The sequence below is a fragment of the Notamacropus eugenii genome, chromosome 4 (assembly GCF_028372415.1).
Source record: "Notamacropus eugenii isolate mMacEug1 chromosome 4, mMacEug1.pri_v2, whole genome shotgun sequence".
NCBI classification, from domain to species: Eukaryota; Metazoa; Chordata; class Mammalia; order Diprotodontia; family Macropodidae; genus Notamacropus; species Notamacropus eugenii.
In genome coordinates, this window is record NC_092875.1 from 178,369,144 (window position 1) to 178,387,130 (window position 17,987).

Below are 17,987 nucleotides of genomic sequence, written 5' to 3' on the forward strand. Positions count from 1 at the left end.
TCTTCACTGAGTTTTTCGCTGGTTTCCCTGGGACATCTCTTCTGGTTTTTAGTGCAGTATGGGTTGAGCTGTTCTCTGCTACCATTTGCTGGTTTTCAACTCTGTAGTCTCCCCAGGGCTATCTAGTGCTTGGTTACTATCTCCTTTCAACTAACATAGAAAAGTATGCAAAGCTGTACAGTTACACCCATCTAGGCATTCCAACAGGGGAAGCCTAACTAAGATCAATCAACAAGCACTTTTAAGTACCTATGATGTGCCAGGTACTGTGCTAGTGATGGGAATACATCAATATAAATGAAATGATCCCTATCCCTAAAGAACTTACATGCTATAGGAGGAGACAACATAAACACATGTAAATACATGCAAAATATATACAAGGCAATATGGAGGTGGAGAGGCGTAGTAGCAGAGTGGGGATCCGGAAAGGTCTAATATAGGAACTGACCTTTAGAGGTGTGATGTTTAAAAAGTCCAAGAGACATAGTTTCTGGGTAATTTCATCATTGTATTAATAAGGCTAGCATGTTTATTAATAAAAAAAGGTCAGTGGTACTCTCTAATGCCAAAGATCCCTCATGGTGGTGGTGCACAGTTTACATGTCTTTGGAAGAGCAGGTGTTCCTGAGGGTGGCAATCAACTCTGGTTAGCTAACAATTAATGAGAAAATGAGTATTATAATGAGATGTGGGCTCATTCTAATGAGGGTCTTGGGAGTATATGACTTAGATTACCTAAGTCTTGGTCAAAGAGACTTATCAATATACATACTGGAGAGGTGATCTATTCCTACCCCAGACCTGTCTGACTAAACACAATGAACAGGAATTCACTAATTCTCTTAGCCTGGTTGGGTTTTTGCCCAAATATAGCTAGATAAATAGATACACGCATATGTTATATAAACACACACATACATATCTTGTTTGTACATATTTGTTTGCATGTTCATTATGTAATTTAGGGTTCAAACATTCCTTTTAACTCCTTTCAGATCCTTGCTTGTCAGTCTGCAATCCCCCCCAAAATTTTAGTAATTCCATCCAACTCCTCTGCATGAACTATATAGAGCTGATGTCTTTCGCTTTCCTCCTCAGTTCCCATAGTGTTCCTGGTTGGCAAACTGATGGACATGGGGGCAAGAACCAAAAAGTGCTAGGTAAAGCCTGAGATCATCTCCAGTTCATCCTGTATGTGTCTTGTTTGCACATCATTGTTTATCTCCCCCAATATTTTGTGAGCTCTTTGAGGCCAGAAATATTTTTTACTTTCTTTGTATCTCAAGAGCATACCACATACCGCAGTATATAGTAGATGCTTAATAAATGCTTGTTGAATTGACTTTTTCCACCTGTCTTCTGCCTGGGAAAGAAACCTTACTTGTCTTCCTACATTTAGAAAAAAGATATTATAGGAACGTTCCAAGTATGTATATGAATGTTTTAAGAGGTTGTATTAAAAAACGAATTCCTACTTCATCTTCTCACTTTCTACTGTTTCTTCACAAAAGAGGGGTATTCCCCTAAAGGGTTAAGAATTCAATTAAATTTATTCCAGTCAGTATTTATGCCATGCAGAAATTATATCTGACTGTCCTGCTATTAAATATGTGTCCATTGTATATCATTTGCATACTGGGGAGATAGGAGTAGGAGTTATAGAACTGTGTTTTCTATTTCTCTTTCCTTACCCAGCTTCCATTTGCAGGGCTCTTCCTAGTAAGTAAACTTCGAATTCTTGAACTTGAAGACAGTGATATGATAGTAAGGTTTGGTAATAGGAGATCTGCTTCCTAAAGAATAGTGTTTGAATAATAGGATTGAAGCAAAACAAATAAAACATTTGGTCACTGTTTTCTTGGTGGATATACATCCCTTTCCTTTTCCCTGACTTTGAATACCTTGAAAATTTAAAGTATATAAACAGATGCTTTTAGGCATTTAAAAAAAATCATTGTCAGATGCTTGAGTAACAAGTTTGGGGTTGGGCAAAGCTTAACAACTGAAATACAAACATCTCTTCAAGAGAGGTATATCATAGAGGCAGTGTGCTGTTTTGGGACATGTGTACTCTCACTGATCTGGGAATCAGGCAGGAGTGTGCTGGAGCCACACCAAACAGGCTTTGAGCCAATTGTTAAATTTTTAGTGTGCGTATTTATACCTCAGAAGCCCTCAAACGTTACAGATCAAGGCTTGGTTTATTTTGTTGATCGTCTAAACTTAAGAAGGTGATGAAGAAGATGTTAATGAAAATTAAGTTTAAAAATGTGTCATGCATAAAATTTTTTTTCCTGAGAGCTGGTTGTTAAACATTTACCAGTACATGTCATTAGACATGAACCGTATATTGAGATTAATCACTAATTTTCTGTTTGATCTTGGGTAATCATTTATCCTTTCTGGGTCTCATTACCTGTATTTATGAAAACGAGGGGAATATAGTAAATGATCTCTAAGTTGCTTTCCAGTTTTAGATCTATGATGTTAATAATGCTATGAGTCAGATGACCCAAGTTCAGAGTCTTAGCTCAGCAATTAACTTGATGTTTAATTTGGGCAAGTCACTTCCTTCCTCTGGGTCTCAGTTTTCTCATCTACAAAACTGGGGAAGGGATTTGATTCTTAAATTTTATGATTTTATTGGAGTGTCCGTATAAAATGACATGAATCACAAAACCACAAATCATTAATCTATTTTTTATATGCAATCCCCCTTTCAATATGGTTGCTTGCTTTATCCTCAGGCAGGCTGAAGAGTGGATGGTGTGCACACAATAGAAGGAATGTTCCCACTGTGTCTGCAGAATTCAGATTGTTTTGACTCCCCACTACCACCAGCACAGCCTGATCATGTAAAAGAGTCCCCACTGAGTATGCTGAGTTCAAGCTGTAGTGTTAGAAGTGTTTAAATTGGCCTAAGTCCACGGTTTTGCCCCACAGCACAAGGCAAGATTGTGTAAATTCCCTTGCATCCTATGTGTATTCAGTTTAGGCCTAAGAGCTTATTTACTCCTTGTCATTGTCATCAAATAACTGGTAAAAATCTGCAGAGACGCAGATGACCACGATGGATTCTTGCTGTCCTTCATTAGAAGGGGAGGTCCGCTGGAAGTAGAGCAGATATATTCTAAAGTGATTGTGATGTGAAACCAAAAGCCTCAATAAAACAAAACAAAACAAAAATCCAGCAGAATAATGTAGTGGAAATCGATGTGGATTTTTAACGGATGACCCCAGGGGTTTAAATCCCAGCTCCTGCTTGCTGCCAGTTGAGCGAAGGACCCAGGCAATTTGTCCTTTCCTTGTGTTCATCTTCGTTAAGAATTCCTTACAAGAGAAATAAAATGAACTTCAAAGAAAGTGGAAGTGTGCTTAGAGTTAATAGGAATCAAAGTCCTCCCCTTTTTCCTTATTGGCTGAATGTCAGGTCCAGGTTTTAGGATTTAAAACTCGGAAAAAAGTTTATTCATCATGTTATCCAACTCTTATTATTTCACAGATGAAAAGAACTAAAGCCTAGTGAATTTAAATTATATCCCCAAATTCACACAGGTAGTAAGTAGTAGAGCTAAGATAGAACTCGGGTCCTCTGGCTTCAGATCCAGTGTTCTCTCCCTCATAACCCTTTGCCTCTTTTTTTTTTTTTTCAATTTTTCAAAAAAAAAATTTTTTAGCACAAATTGGGCTGTCTTCAATTTTTCACAACTCCCTTCCCCTCTCTTATCCTCCGCTCGCATTTTTGAGTTTGCTTGTGTTCTAGGCATCAGATTCCTATAACAACTCGGTAACACCGTACTTCCCCCAAAAAAGAAACTAACCATGAGATCCAGAGCAATCATCACCCACATTTACTATTCCCTAGGGACATTTCTGGTGTAGATATTGGAGGGAGGAGGAAGGGAAGTGATCAAGTAAACGCTGTAAATGCTTTTAGAATGTTTAAGTGGCATTTGTTAGGTGTGAGAGCAGAATTTTCTCTAGAAAAATTTCTGTAGAAATTGGAAGGCCAAGATAGTTAACGAGTCTGTGGATAATGCTCTCAAATTTCCATGGTTTAGTTCAGCATTTGTCACTGGGTATCAGAGCTGAAATGATATTTAAGAGATCCCTTAATCTATCCTCCTCATTTGACAGGTGAGACCAGCGAGGCCCAGAGATAGGCACTGACTTTCCCCAGGTCACACTCCTAGTATGTGGCAAAACTATTCTTCCTTTCCCATGAGGTTATGCTGTCTCTGTGTGATTCTAAGTCTAGAGCTAATGAAAGGGTGTTTTTGTGCTGTCATTGTTTTGGGGGAAAAATTTTTTTAATCTACATTTTCAGGGTTTCTGGAGAGGAAGTATAATTTAAGTGAACAGAAAAACTACCTACTTTATATATCAAAAGGCTGCACAAAAGCAGATCATAACCCAAGAAAGAGTTTTGTAGAGATGCCTGAGAATTAAAGAGATCAAGTGACTTACCCAGGGTCACAGGAGTCAAGATTTGAACTGAAGTCTCCCTGGTTTAGCCTTCAATCCATTATCCTTTTCTGCCTTGTTTGTTCCAGTGTTGGGTGAGATAATTATTTAAATCAAGTGTCTGCAAACTTACTTTTTCTTCAATTAAAATTCCTGAACAGAGCTTTTAACCTGTTATGTTGTTGAGGGTCAGAATAAAAACAATCTTTCATAATGATTAGAAATCAGCTGTTAACATTTTTATCCTCTTTATTTTGGGTGTTGTCTTTTTTCAGATGTTGCCTCTGTGACTAAGCTAATTCTAGAGGAGAAATGCTGGGTTTAATGGCTGAGTCGCTGCCTGAATTGCTTACACAGGCACAGATCTCAATGGTTTTTAGAGCGCTAGCTAGCTAGCTATCTACTGAAAACCTGCACCAATAATGGTGCTTAGATTAAAATGTTCACTTTATGTATTAATTCAGTGGAAGATTATTCCCCCCAATGCACACCATTCCCTAGCTTAAGAGACTGCAGACATCTGTAGTAACTGTAAATTCCACATCCACTGCTAACACTAACCATGCCCAATTTCCCACACATAGCTCCATTAAAAAGCAGGTGTAATTCTTCTCTTAGACTAATCTTCTAAAATTAGCCATCATTTAGTTCAACATCCTCATTTAGCATAGGTGTTAATGGAGACTCAAAAGGGTTAATGTAACTTGCTTAAGGTCATAGTTATGATAGAGATGAGACTAGAATCCAGGTCTTACAAAATACAAGCTAAAAACTGTAAAACCTCAAGTACTATAACATTGGGATTAATTTTGCCTCAAGGTTTTTTTCTAAGGAACTATTAAGATAAGTAATTTGTAGAAACAAATCAATATATCCTTCTAAGTAATAATGATGATAATAATAATAAATAAAAAGCTTACATAATTTTAAGAGAACTTCAGTGGATAAGTTGGGGACTAGGAAAGTATTTTTTGCTTCATAAAAGGTGAATCACAGGCTCCTTTAAATGGGAACTTCCCTAGCATTTTAATGTTTGTTTATATCCTAGTAACTGGATAGGGGAGGGTTTAGAGGAAAGAGAGACAAAGAAATTTAAGACTGAGTGATAGGATTCTCTAACAATGGAAGATCAATTAGAAGTTCAGATGAAACGTCTTTGTAATTTTTGGTTAGTCATTAGGGAAATGTGTGACTGAATTGGAAAAAAGTAGCCTTTCAAGAATCCATCTGTTCTGTAAAGTCAAGTATTGTGCGTCCATCATGATAATTATGATGATAATCAGCAATATTTGGAGAACTGGATTGTTATATACTCTATTTCTAACTTCTGTTGAGCAGTCTCAGGAAATGACATTTACTTTGAAAAATTCAGCAACTTAGATTTAATAATATTTGCATAGATTAAACTATAAGAGGATTAACTGTAGACATTTACACTTTGGTGTTTCAATGACTTCATCCACATGGGTGTGGGTATTCCCTGCATGACTTCTCATGTTGTGTGATTCTTATCCGTGTTTTTCCATAAATTCTCCATGGAGGATCCATCCAGTGTGCTGGAGGACTTCCTTGCATTCTTTTAATACCTTGGAAGTACCACTGTAGCACTTGGGCTGTCCATCTGTTATTTTTCACTCTCACTATGTGACCAGCCCATCTCATTTTCTCGTCGTACATATCCTTGATGTCTTTTAGGCTAATTTTCATAAGCAAGTCACCACCATCCTTTTAGAAACCAAAGTCCACTGCCTGAGTCATGTTTGACTCTTCTCTCTCCATTAACCCTTTCCCCCATATCCACTTGATTGGCAGATCTTGCAATTTCTACCTCTTCAAATTCTCTCTCCATCAATCCCTGTCTTCTCTTACACACAATACCCTAATTCAGGCTCTTATTACCTCTAGCTTGAATTATAACATTAACTTCCTAATTCATTTCCCTGCTTTTCTTTTTCCTTGTTCACTTCATTTTTTATATTGCTTCATAGACAACTCTCCTAATGTAGAGATCTGACCGTATCACTCCCTCATCAAATATCTTAAATGGCTATCTGTTGCCTCTAGTATGAAATACAAAATCATCCGCCTGATATTTAAAGCCCTCCACAGTCTGATTCCACCCTACCTCTCCTGACTTATACAACATCACTCCTTATTATGTGCTCTGTTGTCCAGCCAAACTAGGCTTCCAGCTATCTCCAAACCTGACATTCCATCTCCAGTGTTCCTACCTTCTCCTAGTCTGTCCCCACACGTGGAGTGTATGTCCTTCTCAGCTCTGCTTTGTAAATCTTGCTTGCTTCAGCATTCACTTCAGTTGTCATTTTCTACAGGAAGCCTTTTCACATCCACTCAGGCATCACTCAGTCAGTCAGTAAACATTTATTAAGCACCTACCCTGTTCCAGGAACCATATTAAGTGCTAGAGACATAAAGAAAGGCAAACAAAATAACAATAAAAACAAAACCCCTCTACTCTCAAGGAGCTCATTGTCTAATGGAGAAGACAACAAGCAAATAACTGGGGAAAAATAAGATATATAAAGTTAGGATAAGCAATAGAGGGAAGACATTAGCATTAAGTTAGTATTTCCTTCCTCATCAGATTGTTTTGCATTTTCTTCATTTTTATTTTTGTATTACTAGTGCCTAGTATAGTGTCATGCATATAGTAGGCAGTCAACAAATATTTAGTTGAATTGCTAACTTATGACATTCTATCAATCACTGTCTTTTTATTGTCCTTTGGGCTACTTAAAATTTGATTCTTTTGAGATTGTGTTCGATAATCAGTAGATACATAGTATAAGTGGAAGGATATTGGTATTAAAGAGATGGACATTTTTGGCAATGAATGGTTTGGGATCATTGAAACAATTGTATAATTTCTTAAATATCCAGCCCTATTTTCTTCCACTTCTTACTCTGCATTTTCTATTCAACATACATACTTATACCACACATATATGCACATCCACATCCACACATGCTTGTAGACTAATGAGCTCATTTGGTGGTATGCCATGGCCTGAGAAGTCTGTGTTTTTTATCCATTCTCAATGTTATGGATTTCAGTGACGAGGTTTTGTAGTGTTCTAGAGTTCAATGCATTTTGTGTAATACTCAGATGGATCTATAATCTCTTCAATGTGGATGTTCCAGTGCAATTCAACATTCATCAATGTCTGCCCATCCTATGCAACTCTTGTTGATGATTCACCACAGAGAATCCAACCAACATAATGGGTACCTTCCTCATTTTATATTGACATCAAGAGGGCATCAGTGGACTACGTATGCCATCTATCCCTTAAACCTGATGTAGAAAGGATTGAGGAAGTAGTCCTGGAGAGGACTAAATACCATATACTATAAGTATATACAGAATAAACATAAAGAGAACAAATACACAGTAGCTAAGACAAGGTAGTTTTGGAGAGAGATCACTAGAAACTGGGAAAGTGAGGATCAGGAAAGAGTTCACGTAGAAGGTAGTGTATAAGCTGCATTTTCAAGAAAGATTGGATAAATAGAGCATTTGTTAAACACCTAAGAAAAAAGTCTTTTTCCAACAGTCTTCTTCCAGACTTCAAACAATCATTAGAATGCAGCTCCATTTATGAGGAAGCGATCAGGAGACATCACTATGCCTATCAGTAAGGAACTAGATTTTATGTCTAGCTCTATGGGAGGTGCTCCCTTCAAATTCTCCTGATCATCCTCCATGTAGGAGAAAGGATAAAAATGAGAAGACATTCCTTGCAATCATAGATCAACTGCAAATACTTTAAATAAGCTATTAGTTCCTATAAATGGGAAATGAACAAAAATAAGGAAATTGACTGGTTATTGTCATTTTTAGAGAAATTTAACTTATGAAGAAAAGCTGCCACAAGAATGAAATTGAAGGAGCTCAAAACTTCCCACTGCCAACAACGTTTAACTTCTTGCCAAACAGACATTATAGTCCAGGGCAATCAACACCAATATAAAATACAAGTTTGGTGGCAAAATATTATAGAAATAGCACTGTGCTAAATGCTGGAATGAATCCAAAGTCCAGATAAGATATAGCACTGCCCCTGGAGAGCTAAAAAATCACTACAGGGATAAGATATAACACTGATAACCAGATCACGTGAAATTATTTGAGAAGTGCAATAGTTTCAAAACAAAGTACTATTTTTATCTGTTACTGACATGGGCATGAAATAAGGCTTGATGGAGGAGTTGGTCCTTTTGACATTAGCCTTAGGATAATAATTCAACAAACAAAAAGGAGGAGGAAGGGCATTGAAGGGAACAGTGTGAACAAAGGCATGGAGACATGATGGCATAGTGCCTGTTTAAGGGACAATATCACCTCAAAAAATAGTGAAAAGCAGTTGAAGAGAAAATGAGCCTGCAGAGATCCAGCTAAATCAAATCATCCATGGTGCATTGGTAGATGAAACCTAAATGGAAATAATAGGTAAGAAGTGGTTTAGATATGCTAGTATTTCTATCATTACTGTCTTCATCAGAATCAGTAGTGAACCTACTACATTTCAATTCTACTACCTCAACATCCAATACAGAGTAGGAGAAAATGGCAATAACATTTAAGAAGATTAAATCAGAAAAAATAATCTGACTAAATGCAAGAAATCTGTGCTAGAGGCCACACAGTTTTAAAGGTACTCAAAGATCAGTTTTCAAGATATCTTAAAGAAAGGTTTATATAATACTGGAAAAACTTACAGATAATGCATTAACTATTCAGAAGTAATTGAGACAGCATCAATAATCACTGACTTGTTTGTCTGTTTTCTTATTCCTATAAAATTCCTATGAGAATCCTTGAATAAAGTATGATTATGAATATATTTAGGGCAGCTTAGTGGATAGCATGGGGGACCCAGAGTCAGGAAAACTCATCTTCCTGAGTTCAAATCCAGCCTCAGACACTTACAAGCTATGTGACCCTGGATAAGTCACTTAACCCTGTTTTCCTCAGTTTCCTCATCTGTAAAATGAGCTGGTGAAGGAAATGGCAGACCACTACAGTTTCTTTGCTAAGAATCCCAAATAGGATCATGAAGAGTCAATAGGATCATGAAAAACAGCTAAACAAACAGTAAGCAAGACAAGGTGTTCAGGGCTAAATAAATTAAAACATTTTCTGTAGGAAACTCTAAAGGGGTCTCTTTGTAATGAGAGTTAAAGATCTTTCCCCACCCATTAAAAGGCCTCAGGCAGCACCCATTAAGGAAAGCTTTTGTTAATTATTAATGAGACACTGGGTCACAAGGCTCATGATGCCTTTCAGTTCTGAAAAGCGTAAATGTTCTCTAAGGTGAGATTTTACTTTGGGGCTTACTCTTTGAAAGAAGGTTCCTGTGCCAGAGTCCTCCCCTCGTGTACCCTTTGAGAACCCAGATGTTGGCGCTTCTCTCTCTGGTAACTATGTATGTATGTAATGATCAGACAGTTGGATCTCTCCATTGATCTGTGATGTATGTATTGCCTATGGACAGAGAGTTAGAAGCCCTGTCTGTTGGTCTTTATTTCCTCTGTTTGTATTTTCTCTGTTGGTGAATGTAATTAAAGAAGATTGTTGACCCCTCAAAAGTTGCTTTCCTTTTAGAAAAGCAGATCTAAGAACCTGTGCTAGCAGGCCATCCTGGATGGGTTAGTATGTTTGCTGCTGCACTCGTTACAAGTTGTTCTTTGTGGAAGATGCTTCCCTGTTTCTAAATGCAGATACTGTACTAGAGTGTAGTAGATGGTAGAGAAAACTTTATTCCTATGAGACCAGTGAGGTTAAAGGAGCTACCTTGTTTCATAGAAGAGTCTTGACATTTATAGAATGTTGGGGGGAGAGAAGGAGGAACCCCTTGAACCAATACTAAAATAAAACTAAACACACACATAAATCTAAAGCTCTTGTATCCCTCTGTGCTTCTTATTTCTTGTAAACACAGGAGAGAAAGCTAAAAGTGAAGGTATAAATTTAAATAAAGAAGTCAGAAGTACCAAATTAGTAACGTATTCAAAACATACTTAGAAATTTAGAGTTGGAAAAATTCAGTTGATAACTATTTAGTACCAGTGACCCTCGCTAACAGAAGGTAATTGCTTGGTTGATCTGGAAGCAATAACTTGCTCAGCCTTTGTAGAGTACATTCCCCTCTCCTAGTTCTCCAGTTGTGTCTTCTACTTGCCAGTCAGCTCTTCCTCTCCCCACTTCAACATTTTTCTCTTAGAAACATGGTAAAAGTCTTCATATGGAGAAGAAAAGACTATAGAGGGAGCATGAGAGATATTTTCAAATATTTAAAGGACTGTAACATGGAAGAGGAATTAGGTTTCTTCTGCTTGATTCCAGAGGGAAGAGCTTTGAACAGTGGATGGAAGTTTTAAAGAGACAGATTTGGACTAAATGTAATTAGAAAGTTCTTAATAATTAGAGGTATCCCAAAGCAGTGTGGGCTTCAGAAGTAGTGGATTCCCCCTCAGGTGTTTAAGTAAAGGTTAGAATGGACTCCTTGAATTTCTCATCTCAGAGTCCATTTGCAAGCTCATACTTTCCCCAGCCATGTGCCTTTTCTTCCATTGTTGCTTCTGGTAGTGATTGAGGACAGAGGGAAAAAGAAACCCCTTCCCTTACTTGCAATGAGTTAGAGTTAGTCCTAAAGAAATGAGGTGTCCAAAGAACATGATCAGCTGATTTTATAGGTATATTTTTCATTCAATTAATAAATTGAATTTGGCCTTCTCTGTGTCCCATCAATTTTATTGGGGTGGGGGATCTTGTCAAATTTATCATGGACTAACAATGACCCGCACATTGTAACTTTATCAATTTGATCGCAATACTCTTCAATTTGATCAAGTGCTCCCCATCAGAACTACCCTTACATTGGGGTGTTGGGTATTCCTGTTTAGGTAGAGATTGGATTAGATGATTTCTGAAACTTCCTCCAACTCTTGAGTCTCTATGATTCTCTGAAATAGCCAATGTATCATGTAGGAGTAGATATTTTTCTCCTTCAGTTCTGTGATGTTATTCAGAAGAGTAAATCCATTCATCATCATCATCATTATATCAAGAGATTGCATTATCGCTGTTTTGTAGCTAAGGAGACTGAGATGTTCAGAGAGGTTAATTAATTGTATGAGTCACAAATGAAAAGTAGCAGTGTTGGCATAAAAATAACTGACATTAATATTAATGCTTTCAAGTTTGAAGTAAGAGAGTGCTAGACTTGGAAGATCAGAATTCAAATCTTAGCTTTGCTCTTCACTAACTACATGGTCATAGGCAAGTGTTTTCCTACTTACAAAATAAGAATATTAATACCTACAGTGTCTCCCTTATTAGGGTTGTTGCAAAACTCAAAGAGGATCATAGAATGACAGAATGTAAGAGTTGGAAGACTCTAGTGTTTTCTAGTCCAACCCATATGTAACAGGAGTCCCCACATGCCTTATGTCTGAGTCTAGATTTTAAACCCGTGTCTTCTTATCATGAGATCCAGCACTCTATCCACTGTACCATCTAGCTTCCTCTTTACCAAGACCAAGGAAATTTACCATTAAAAATCATTCAAAATGACCATTTATTGAACACTTAATATTATTCAAGAGAACATTATTGAAAATGCTATAGAGAAATACAAGAGGAGTGGGGAAAAAAGGTCTTTCTCTGGAAAGGTTGCAGTATAGTGGTGAGGGTGGGGCCTTGATTTGGGAAGGGACACAGTGAGAATGCATTAAACAACAGTGGAGAACTAGTTGCAGTTCATTAGTTGCAATTAATCAAAGAAGACTTTTAGGAAGATAAGAGTACTTGTTCCACACATTTGGCAATTGCTTGATTATCTTTTCTCCATCTTACCTCTCCAGCTAAATTGTTAAAGTCCTCAAGATCATAGAACATATCTTATACTTCGCTGTATTCATCTAAACACCTAGAATACCTAGAACCTCAAATAGGGGTTCAGTTTTAATATCTGTTGGTTCACTCTCTCTCTCTCAACATTACTTTGTCTTCCTTTGTACTTACTTACGTGTGCATGCGTTATATCCTTTCAGTAGAATGCAAGTCCCTTGAAGGTCCATCTTTTTAATGCCGTTGTTCTCCTAGGGATATTGTATGGTCAAGAGTCATGAAACACTACACTCTCTGAAGAACTGAAGTTGAGGGCAATGGAGATGGCCCATGGTGGGGATGAGTGGTCTGTAACATACTAAAAACAAGGAATTATCCAGGAGAATTTGTGTAAAGGATGCCATCAAATGAATGTATGATCAAAAAAGAAGGTGGACAGGTCATATAGTGTGAGGATCAAATGAGATAATGATTATAAAGCACTTATCACAGTGCCTGGCACATGGTAAGTGCTGTATAAATGTTAGCTATTATTACTGCTATCATTATTGTGCTTATTATATAATGAAAGGAGGAAATATTCTACGGACAGATTTTGTGCTCCAATGGGGTGTATTTTCTTGATTTTGAGAGAATACAGAGAAGGACCCCTGTACTTCATAGGTTCCCAAAGTAGATGACACCACCCCTTCGGGAATGCTAGAATTCTCCAGGAAGGTGGTAGTATCCTTGGGTGTAATTGTGGGACCTTGAATAAAAATAAGGAGGCAGTGGAAGCATAAGGAGAGAAGAGAAGATTTTGAAAAACTGTTCATGCATGTTTCATCTGTTGTGTGACAGAGTTAAAGTTATAGTAATTACGTTTTCCAAATAAACACACAAAATGCAAGTTATAACTGATCAGTGGTCAAGTTCACCAAAGGTCTTAATAAGCAAGTGTTGGCAGGTGTGCATCATCAGGAATATGTGCATGTAATGACTTTTTACAATACAATACTATATGGTTACATGATGCAATTATCAAAATTTCTATGCAGGAAAATTCCACAAATTTACAATAAATTATTAATTTTAAGATGCATCATTTTAAGACATATATTATATATACATATATTTGAAATGATGCAAATAAAAAACATTAAAGGGTTAATGAAAGTCAATTTTTCAGGCAGCACTGAGTAATTTTTTTAAAGGGGGTGGCAGGCTAAATAAGTTTGGGAAACTCTGCTTTAGGTGGTTGCCCTGTGGCCAGCTTATGGGAAGACATGGTCAAGAGTCATATAGAATAGGCAGGCATGGATGGTGGTGAGCTGCATCTTTGGTGGGAATACCTACATCAATGAGAACACAGATTCATTAGAGTTTTGGAGTATCCCTAGAGCCTAGCACAGTGCTTTATACTCTGTTTGGCACTTAATAAACGTTTATTGAATCTAGTTTCACAGAGCTACAAGGGACCCAAAAGATCAACTAAAAGGCCACATTTTGCAGATGAGGAAAGTGAGTCCCATAGAGGCAAATGACTTGTCACACAGCCTACAGGCATCAATAGATGACAAATACCCATTGGCTTGGGAATGCATTGATACCCCCAGGGATGCTATTAGAGGGACCCAGATCCATATCAAGAAGTCCTGTCCAACAGCACTGATAAAGGGAATGATTTATCTCAAACTATATATCATAGCAGATATCCTAAAGCACAGGTCTATGTTATTCTCCTATTCAAGAGACTCTAGTAACTTCTTCCCTCTAAGATAAAATACACACTCACAGAATTACAGATTTAGAACTGGAAGAAACCTTAGAGATGATCTCTAAACCTTTCATTTTACTGACAAGAAATGTGAAGCCCAGAGATGTAAAATGACTTATACTTCCCAAATCCCTTTTAATTCCAGTGCCTTCTGTTAACTATTTCCTATTTATACTGCATATGGTGTTTTTCAAGTTTATAAAGGGCTTCCTATTCACTATCAAGAAGGATGATCATTTGTGGGATATATTATGATGGGGACTCCTGTCATTTATGGGTTGGTCGATAACCCACTAGAGTCTTCCAACTCTTAGATTCTGTGATCTCATTTGAGCCTTGCAATAAGTTAGGTGCTATGGGTATCATTATCCTTATTTTGTAGGTAAGAAAACAGAGACTCAGTCAGGTGAAGTGAATTGCCTGTGACCATGCAGTTAGTGAAGAGCAAAGCTGAGATTTGAATTCTGATCTTCCAAGTCCAGCACTGTCTTACTTCAAACTCCCTCTAGAGGTTAGAGCTAGAAGATCCCTGATCCTCTGCTCTGCCTATGATTCCAAAGAGAATGACTATCTCTACTTTCTACCCTGATGGATTTTAATGACTAATGAGGATTTTAATTCACAAATATTTGTTAAAGGATGGCCTTGTGCTTAAATAGTGCTTTATATTTTTAAAGTTGGTTCTAGATACATTATTTAATTTTTGTTTTCACAACAATTCTGTGTAGGCATCGTGTATGTTCATCCTTCGTTGCCGAAGAAGATCGTGACATCATGCCAAATGATGACATGACTTGCACTTGACTTTGTTTTGAGTGAGGGAGGGCTGTGCAGGTCAACAGCCTCACTTCTCCAGAGCCATCTGAATCCAGTGACCAGATATTCATCAGGATGACTGGAGATGACCCAGGGTGAGGCAATTGGGGCTAAGTGACTTGCCCAAGGTGACACAGCTAGTGAGTGTCAAGTGTCTGAGGTAAGATTTGAACTCAGGTCCTCCTGACTCCTGTACTGGTGCTCTATCCACTGCACCACCTAACTGCCCCAGTCATAGTTGTTTTACAGATGAGGAGATTAAAATGTGGAACGATACTTATATACTAAGAAAAAGTTAGCTGAGGTCAAGACAACAATGAGAGAGAAATGATTCCTTAGAGTTGCTGAGTCTTTCTCTACAGATTTGATGTTGGTGGTTGAGTATGCAAGGTTCATCTTTACTGTAGCCACAAGGTACATTTGAAAAGGCACATTTTAGCTCTGTTTCATATTGTTATATCTTGCTTCATACTCTAGAATGATTAGTTGGATGGGTGTTTAAAATAGGTAGAATTTATATGCAACACAGATGTGTTGATTTACTATTGTGCTCCTCCTTCCACTCAGCCATTCCACACACGTGGCACTTTTTCAGAGTAATCGAAATCGTATAGTGTTCCTGATTTAATTCTGTAACCACTTAATGTGCATCTTTGCATCCTTCCAATTCCAAGTATCCTCTCCTCTGTTACAAGTTCCAGTAATTGATCATTGGCTTGCTCCAAATATCATAGAGTTCAGATCTTTTTACTTTGAACCTGTTTGATTAGGAAATGTTATACTGGGTCAGACTCATATCTGCCTAGTATTCTATAGTCAGTAGGAGCAACGCCACGGGAATGAATTGTGTGACAGTATGATTACCTTTCATGATATCACTTCAGAAATTCAGAACTTCTTTCAAATCTTGCTATGCCCTTAAAATTCAGAAAAATTTCTCAATTATTATTCAGTACCTTGAACAATAAAATTAATGTTTGTGATTGAATGTTTTGTTTAGTATCATTGAGTCTGTTATTATTTTCACCCTCTGTCTCTTGAGATACCAAACCTATGCAATAATAATGATAATAATAATAATTTGCATAGAACTCTGTTTGCAAAGTGCTTTACATGTGATGTGCTCTTCACAATGAGCCTGAGAGATAGGTGCTATTATTATCTCATTTTTCAAATGAGGAAACTGAGGCACAGAAAGGTTAAGTTCCTTGCCAAAAGTCAAGTAGCTAGTAAATGCTCAAGGCAGGATTCAGATCCAGATCTTCCTGACTCCTGGTCCAACTTCTAGTCCAATATAGTACTTTATATTTGTTCTCTTGTCTCTTTAATAATGATGATAGTGATAGGTACCATTTATATAACATTTTAAGATTTTCAAAGTGCTCTACAAATATCTCGCGACAACTCTGGGAGACAGGTGCTATTATTATCCCCATTTCACAGATGAGGAGACTGAGGCAGACAGAGGTTTGCCTATAGTTACACAGCTAGTGTCTGAGATAGGATTTAAATGCATCTTCCTGACTCCCAAGTCTAACCCTCTGTCCTCCATCCACTTAGCTACTCTTATGATCCTCAGAGGGTACTTTCTAATCACAGTATTCTCTAATTTGATGGACAAATCCTTATTGTCCTTGTCCATAATTTCCTGACCTTTTCAGAATTTTCTTCTTGGTCTTTTATTCCATTTACAACAATAATTTTTTTTTTTATTTCAGCATTACACAGTACCCAATCTCTTGCAAACAGGTGTATAGTCTAATATAGGGTATTTCCACAGTCTTAACACCAAGATTCTATATCTCTTCCATTCCTGGTAGAAGGTTCTTTAGCAACTTGAATATATCACGTTGTTGGGTTTGTTATGTCTTTGAAAATGTGTTTCTTTTTTTTGCTTCTTCTTTCTTAATCATGTACATAATGGGAAAAAATGTTCCTTTCACTTGTTCAGTGAGACTTCCTGTTTGGATCACTGGAAATCTTTATTTGCCACTCTTAAGTTTATGACTTATGTCTCCCTCTCATTCTTTTAAAGGTTATTTAAATTATATATTTTATTTAAATCATTTATTTGTTTTAGTTATTAAATTATTCTTATATTATTTTAGTTGTTACTAAATTATTCTTTAAGTATATTCCAGGCATTATTATCCTTAGAAGCAATAAGGAAAAATTGGCTATTTGTAAATGTCATCATGTGTGTGAGCTCTTAAAATTATGTAATAGGAAAAAGTATTATCAAAAGTGACACTATAAAATCAAGTAATGAAGTTGTGTTATTCCAGGGATAAAAATTTCAAAAACAGAGGCAGAAAGAGAAGTGATTTTATTGTACAGACTACCTTAATGGGTTTGGGAAATCGATTGTAGACCTGACAGGTAGATATAGTATAATGGGTAGGCAATGTATAGCAGAGATGGGAGATTTCAATTATCTGCACATCTCCTGGACCCCCTTCCTTTGCCCGTGGAAGAGGGATGTAACATTGTGGCATTCTAGCTAAGTCGGAGTTACCTTTCTCACGAATTATATAACGAGCCTTTCTCCTTTTCTGATCATAGATTTCCTAGATTTTATTCCTTATTCCATTTTGTTGTATACACATGAGGTTGTTGGGGGGAACATGGCAGCCTACTTGTGTTCAACATGGGTTGCCCCATTGCCTAGGGCACCTTTCACCAATGCAGTCTAGCCCACTCTCTTCCTCCTTTTCAACTCCAGCCTAGTTCACTGACCGCCTGCAGTGCCTCTCTCAGCTATGTGTATTGATATACTGGTTTAATAAACTTGCCTTCCAACTATATGCTGTAGCCTAGGCAATAGACATTTTCTATCCATCTGTTTTGACCCCCTATGGATGGTTAATCTAATCTTTTTTTATTTTTTGTAATCATGGGTGTCATTGAGGATGTTCCATAATGTTTTTAGGCTTGATATAATTACCTCAGTTCCATATGCAGATAGCAGCATGTGGTAGACCATATTATCTATAAGAATCTCATGTCCATTTGGACCCTGTACAGGCTATATAGTACTCTGTGAAAATGGTGAATAACTTTGGCGATCATGCATAT

The 17,987-nt window shown here is 37.2% G+C and overlaps 1 protein-coding gene and 1 pseudogene across 1 annotated transcript in view; one reads left to right on the plus strand and one right to left on the minus strand.

The window, feature by feature from the left end:
- Positions 1-3,318, minus strand: part of LOC140498728 (aspartate aminotransferase, mitochondrial-like) — a 30,410-nt pseudogene extending 27,092 nt beyond the window's left edge.
- Positions 1-17,987, plus strand: part of BMP6 (bone morphogenetic protein 6) — a 222,597-nt gene that overhangs the window by 47,755 nt on the left and 156,855 nt on the right. The gene's annotated exons all lie outside the window — the stretch shown is intronic.